We start from the raw sequence: 7482 nt of genomic DNA, 5'->3' as shown, positions 1-7482 counted from the left end.
ACCAAAATGCAACATCTCCCATTTCTCTGAATTAAACCCCTTCTGCCACTCCTTGGCACATCCGATCAATTCTAATTTATGCTAAACTCTCTTTCCTCTCTTATTCCCTAGAAGCTGAAAATCTCTGTCCCACATACTCTCCCTCCATTCTCTCATTGCTGAACCTAATCCCTGCTGTACCTCATCCTGAAGGGTCTGTTTCGTGCTGATTAACAGGCCCAGACTCAGGCGGATCTAATGGAAACATACAGAATACTGAATAGCCTGGACAGAGTAGACTTTCAGAGGATGTTTCCATTGGTAGGAGAGACTAGGACCGGAGGGCGCAGCCTTCGAGTAAAGGGAAGGTGTTTTTGAACTCAGATAAGGAGATACGTCTTCAGTGAAAGAGTGGTGAATCTATGGAATTCATTTCTATAGAAGGTTGTAGAGGCCAGGTCACTGAGGATATTTAAGACTGAGGTAGATAGGTTCCTGAGTATCGTGGGGATGGAGAGTTCCAGGGAGAGCGCAGGAGAATGGGGTTGAGAAACCTATCAGCCATGATTGAAAGGTATGAACAGACCTGATGGGCTGAATGGCCTAATTTCTGCTCCTATGTTTTATGGTCTCTTGCTGTCCTGGCCACAGTGAGAGAATTGGGAGCAGGAGTTAGCCATTTGGTCTTTCGAGCCTGAACATATCATAACTGAATATGGATCTACTTACATCTAGGTGAATAGGCTGGTACTTTTTCACTGGAACATAGGAGGTTGAGAGGTGACCTTATTGAGGTTTATAAAATCTTGAGGGGCATAGATGAGGTCAATATCTGTTGTTGTTTCAAGAATAGGGAGCAATCTTTTTAAAGTGAGAGGAGAAAAATTTTAAAAAGACATGAGGAGCACACTTTTCGTTTAAGAGAGTGGAGTGTGTGTCAAATGAATGTCCAGAGGAAGTAATGGATGCAGGTACAGTAACAACATTTAAAATAAATTTGAATAAGTGCACGAATAGAAAAGTTTCAGAAGGATATGGGCCAAACATTGGCAGGTGGGACTAGTTTAGTTTGTGAATATAGTCAGTATGGACTAGTTGGACTGAAGGGTCTGTTTCTGTGCTGTATGACTCTGTAACTGTTCTATACTGGTCTTAAAACCATTTTCTTGCCTTCCCCCAAAACCATCCACTTCTTTGTTCATCAAAGTCAAATGAACTCGGCCTTGAATACATTCAATGACCGGCCTAACTGCTGAAAGACATCCACACTTCTGAACTTAATTCCTCTTGCTTTGCTCATTGCTTGCTGCACCTGTCTGACAACTGGCAGTAACTGGTTTCGAAGGACGCTGAGGCCCCTTTGTCCATCCACACATCTTTCCCGATGAAGAGCTCGTGCCCGAAACGTCGACTCTCCTCCTCAGTTGCTGCCTGACCTGCTGTGGTTTGCCAGCGCCACACTTTTCAACTCTGATCTCCAGCATCTCACTTTCGCCACATCTCAACATATCACTACATAAACAATGCACCTCCTTTCTGCTTTTTTTTTTTACATACATCAAAGGCTATACCTTTACATTGTGGCACTGCGTTTGCAAAGTGAGACACAGACCTGGATCAACTTTTCCAGAGTCTGTCCCCTCCCTCGATTCACTCTTTCCTTTCAGTTGCTACAAATCAATAATTGAACCCCAGAATGAAAAGAAAATGGAAAACGTGGTGACAAAAACACTATTATACTCACAAATTTTAGACAGAGGAAGGAATTTATAGTCTGGGGTGAGGTTTAATCTTCATTCAGTGACAAAAGAGCAGCATCAGCGGCTTCAGAGCTCACGGTCCAACTTCCGCATTTCGACAACGGCCGACTCTGATTGGCAGGAGGACCAGCCTCCTTCGGATCCTCCAAAGTTCTCCATTGGTCCATGGAAAGGAGCTCGTGCGCCTTTTCGCCGGACACCCAGGAGTATGCGCAGTACTTTGCTGGCACCGGCAGACATGCGCAGTGCTTACTGACACCGCGGAGCATGCTCTGTCACGATGCTAGTGTTATTGACAAATTTTAGAGTTAAAAATCACAAAACACCTGGTTATAGTCCAACAGACTTATTTGGAAGCACGGGTTTTTGGAGCGCTGCTCCTTCATCAGGTGGTTGTGGAGTACAACATGGTAACACAAAATTTATGATCTTCTGATCTTACACTCCACAACCGCCTGATGAAGGAGCAGCGCTCCGAAAGCTAAGTGTTTCTAAAACAAGTCGATTGGACTGTAACCTGGTGTTGTGTGATTTTTAACTTTGTACACCCCAGTCCAACACGGGCACCTCCAGATCATGACAGATTTTAAGTGTCCAAATGCGAATACGAGAGAAAAATGCCAACGCCATTTTCTTTTTGCCGAAATGTTTTTTTCCCCTGTGCCTCGACGTTTTATTCCTTTTGCATTTTGTCTGGCTGCTCAACGTTCCTGCCTTTACCCCAGGTTAGAGGTATTCCAAAACTAGTGGGTACAGGTTTAGGGTGAGGAGGAAAGATTTAGGGTGAGGAGGAAAGATTTGAAGAGATTCAAAAGACTCGGCATAGAACATTCACCTGAAGAAGGGCTTATGACCGAAACGTCGATTCTCCTGTTCCTTGGATGCTGCCTGACCTGCTGCGCTTTTCCAGCAACACATTTTCAGCTCTGATCTCCAGCCCTCACTTTCTCTCATAGAACATTCACCCCCTACAGGGCGAAAGTGACGACTACAGATGCTGGAGATTAGGGTCGAGAGTGTGTGCTGGAAAAGCACAGCAGGTCAGGCAGTGTGCGAGGAGCAGGAGAATCGACGTTTCCGGCAAAACCCTTCATCAGGAAATAGCTATGTGGAATTGCAGAGCTGTAGCATAATCGAGTGGGTCTGGATGGGATGCTATTGGGAAGGTCGGTGTGAATGGCCTGTAGGGATGATATGATTCCACTGCCTTAGCCACGCCTATATTGAGAAATGATTGCCCCAAGTCTGCTGTGGGAGGAGTGGGTTCGTTCGTGGGACACTGATACCAGTTCTGGGGAAGGTAGGATTGTGCTGTCTCTCTCTTCACACTCTGCCCCCCACTCCGTCCATTTTCTCCCCACCCACTGCCCCCTGCAAATTCTCTCTCCTCACACTGCACCCCCATTCTCACCCCATAAACCTCTGAACCCCAGTCCTTCTCTACCCCCCAACCTCTGTCCCCCTCTCCTTTTCTGTCCCTTCTTCACCCCCACCAGCGCCCCTCCCCGTCCTTTCTGGTGCCTCAGCCCTCTTTGATCGTTGTATCAAGCTCTTTTAAGGAGAAAGAGAGAATGGGTGGTGACGATTCTTCCTGGGAAACAGTGTGCGAGAAATGACTGATTTTAAAAATTGAGAATAGCTAAAATCATATATTCAGAAACGTTGTTAAAGTCTGGAAGAATGTTTTTTTTTTAAAAAAAACAAACAAACTGTAGAAATCTATCTGAAACTTGCATTGATATATGCACAGTTAGGCCACAACCAAGGACAGGCTGTAAGAGTGAATGAGTGAATAAAAGACAAGTCCCACCTCGCCCATGAGGAGAAAGTGAGAACTGCAGATGCTGGAGATCAGAATCGAGAGTGTGATGTTGAAAAAGCACAGCAGGTCAGGCGGCATCCAAGGAGCAGGAGAATCAACGTTTCAGACATAAGCCCTTCACCTTGCCCCCTCCAGTGTGTGTTGTGAAACTGCTTAACTGCTTAATCATTTCTAGTGGCCGAGCAGAGGCTGATAACAAGTTTGGAACACACGAGAATGACCTCAGCTGAGACCTTGGATTCATGTCTCACTACAGGAGAAGGGCTTATGCCCGAAACGTCGATTCTCCTGTTCCTTGGATGCTGCCTGACCTGTTGCGCTGTTCCAGCAACACATTTTCAGCTCACTACAGGAGACCCAGCTACACAATACACACACAAACTCTTTCTCTCTCTCTCTCTCTCTCTCACACACTCACATCCATGCACACACCTTCTCACACAATTATACTCCATCACACGCACACTTTACCCAGCATGCACACGCACACACACAGACGCTCTGTCTCATGCATGCACTCACACATAGAAGTCTTTGGGTGAATTGCATTTGCAGCAGTATATATTTGGAAATAGAACCAGTCTGACTCGAGACTGGGATACAGACAGACTCTAACCTCACAGCTCTCATGCGTTGTCTGACCTGAGGTGTCACCTCCCTTTATAAAACATTAAGTTGCCTGGAGAATGTTACTAAAAAGAAGTTCTGGGATTTACAGATGAATGAACCGAAATCTGTAACCCATTTTAAAAGATGAAAGACTTAACAGGTTTCTTCAGTATATCATTTATGTTGCATAACATTTTTATCTTTTGTTATATATTCTGTGTCTTACCATCCTACTCAACAGCTACCTGATGAAGGAACAGCGCTCCAAAATCCAGTGCTTCCAAATAAACCTGTTGGACTATACCCAGGTGTTTGTGTCATTTTAAAACTTTGTTTCCAGTGAATACAGCCCACACCTCCTACTGTTGCCAGTAAACTTTGCAATGCCAATGAAACAATAAACCTGCAGTCCTGAAAAATTTACAATTTCGAACAATACTAGCTACTCATTCATTGCTCCTTCTGAGACACGACATTGGAAACTCGGTGCTGGTGGCTGAAAGAAATGAGAAGCTGTTGGATCTCACAGCTTTCAATGAGAATTTAAGCCTGACAGTAAGTTCAGGTAACCTTTACTGCAACCCAACTTTGTTACAGCTTCAGATCTCCACATCACAAGGCGTACAAAAAGTAGCTTTTCTTAAAAAAAAGCTCAAAGTGCACACACTCACCCCCACTCCTCTCACCACACTTTCTTTATTATTGGTCAGTTGAGTTGTCCCTTTGTAACTGGATCCTTCGTACAGCCGGGTAAAGCATGCAGATGGGACGACTGAGTGAATCCTTTCCCGCAACGGCAGTTTCCATCACTGAAAAGGACATGAGTGAATCAGATGGGTTTTTGCCCTCTGAAAATGGTTTCACCCTTAGATTCTGAAGTCCAGATTACTGACCGAATCCCAATTCTGCCATCTGCCGCGACGGGATTCGAACCTGAGAGTCCCCAGAGCGGGGTTGTTAGCGGCGCTCGGCCATCGCTGCTTCCCTCCCCCTGCGATGGCACGTGAACGCGCTGGTGCCTCCCCAGGTGGGAGGAGCAGGTGAAGCCCTTCCGGCACTGACAGCAGGTGAACGGCCTCTCTCCGGTGTGGACCCTCTGGTGGGTCAGCAGTGCAGCTGACTGAGTGAACTCCCTCCCGTACATGGGGCACGTGAATGGCTTCGCTCCCTTGTGGACCCACTCGTGCGTCTCCAGATGGCTGATCCGACTGAAGTCCTTCCTGCACACCGAGCAGGGGAATGGCCTTTCCCCGCTGTGAATACGTCTGTGGGTTTCCAGCAGGGATGGGGAAGGGAATCTTTTCCCTCAGTCCCCACATTTCCACAGTTTCCCCATAGGGGGAGCTTTTCTTGTGTTGGTCTGAGTTTGAAATTACAATCAGAACGGGGACATAGTCTCTCCCCACCGTGAGGGATAAGACTTTGATTCCCCCAAGCTGTGAAGCACTTTTCACAGTCAGCGCGCTGAATCTCCCTCACTCGGTGTCTCAGTATTCTTCCTGCCGCACCAGTGTCCAAAATCTTTCAAGCAAACAAAAGCAATCATGTCTTCTTGATTGGAATGGCTGCTGATATTCAAGTCCCAATGAATCAAGTGGCTCTGTCAGAAGTTGATGTATCATTTGTTTTCAGATTTCTTTCGGCACGTCTTCATGCAAAGAAAAAATTACAAAATAAGTGATCATTGGCAGTACACTTAAACGAACATAACATAGGTGGCAGTTCCTGTAGTTTGCCAGGTGCCTGCTGATCACATAATACCCAGCACACAGAAACCTGAAATCCCTCATGCAGCCAGATAGGCTTAGGTGTGTTTAGAGGAAAATTTCATTCAAATCTAATCTAAACTAATCTTAAACTAAATACGTGTGCATATATATATCAATATGCCAATCCTTTCAATGCGGTTCAGTTCCATGAGAAACTACACTTTTAATTGTGAACATGAGGTAAAAAGCAACCATTTTCCAGGGGGCAAACTGCACACGTGCCAAGCTGAGGGAATACACAAGGAAAATAACTAAAAGAGAGGTAGAAAGTATTTGAGCATCTTTGCAGAATCTGCTCCATCCCTGGATTCACTCCAGTTGCTACAAGTAAACCTCCCTGGAGGTCAGGCAGCCCTGCATCGGGAAGCACTGGGATGGTCAACTACGACCAGTTTACATGGAGAACACATCTCCACATTAAACAGTCTCGAGGCAAACTTCCCTTCCTTCTACTTAAAGTTCAAAACCCCTCAAAGCGACATTCCCCATGTAAGTTCGGAAGAATTTCTTCCAGGCGTACACTAATCATTTCTATGAGCACTTTGTTAAAGTTTGAATATTGCGAGTTTTGAAAATTAGTGATTCTGAGCGAAATCACAGTTCGAAAAACAGAATGTGGGAATCTAGACAGAGTTTATTTTTGCACATCGACGATATGTCTGCACAACAGCATATGACACGACAGCAGTGAAGATCTTTTGACGTCATTCTCAAACGTGCCTGCCACACGCCAGATGAAAAGCTGAATACTTCTCTGGAAAAGCTGCCGAGCAATGCGGGAGAATGGCACAACGCGTGCATGTTGGGACCATAACCCAAAAGAGAAACCATTCTCTCCTATTCATTCAACGTCGTCTTTAGCAGCTTTCCCGTATAACGGCGCTCTGTTCTGCACCTTGCCTTCTCATCCGCTTCCCAAAAAAGCTTCGACATAAATATTTCACAATGATATACTGGCCCAATGTGCACAGTTGAGGTGACAACCTCTGAGTGGTCTCCTGTTCTCTGTATCCTATGTTGAGGAGGGCAATGCTTGTCACTGGCCACTCGGGTGTCAGAGAGACGTTTTGAAACAGTGGAGGGAGCCCGGTTCCTGGGGACGGGACAAACAGCAGCAGGGAGACAGAATGAGAAGCAGCTGCTCTGGAAACTCTTTGCCGCTTGCAATTCTTAGAGCAATGTCAAATGTATTTCACACTAAGCAAGTCTCAGCTGGCTCAAGAGATGTGTGGTGGGTCGGGGAATATCCGCTGTTTGGCTTGTTGGTCTCGGGACATGATTCTCAAGTAGAGTCTTTAACTGTGCAGACTTGTGCGCGGTCCTGGATTCAAATCCCAGAAAAGGCTGCGTCTCTTCACTTCGTTTGTGCAAAAATACCCCATTAATTTTCTCAAAAGCATCTTCGTGAAACGAGATTGGGCTGCCTGGAGTACGAATGACTGAGAAAACAGGGAAGTGAAATGGTTGGAGATCGCGTTGAACAGGTTGACGTGAGTGGTGTGGTGTTTGAGGAATGTCAGCAATAAAGGTAGATTGAAATATT

Source organism: Chiloscyllium plagiosum, unplaced genomic scaffold, assembly GCF_037043375.1.
Source record: "Chiloscyllium plagiosum isolate Xiang-an unplaced genomic scaffold, Cpla_swu_hap1 HiC_scaffold_27, whole genome shotgun sequence".
Lineage (NCBI taxonomy): Eukaryota > Metazoa > Chordata > Chondrichthyes > Orectolobiformes > Hemiscylliidae > Chiloscyllium > Chiloscyllium plagiosum.
The sequence above is the reverse complement of the archived record's forward strand: the minus strand, read 5'-3'. Positions refer to the sequence as shown.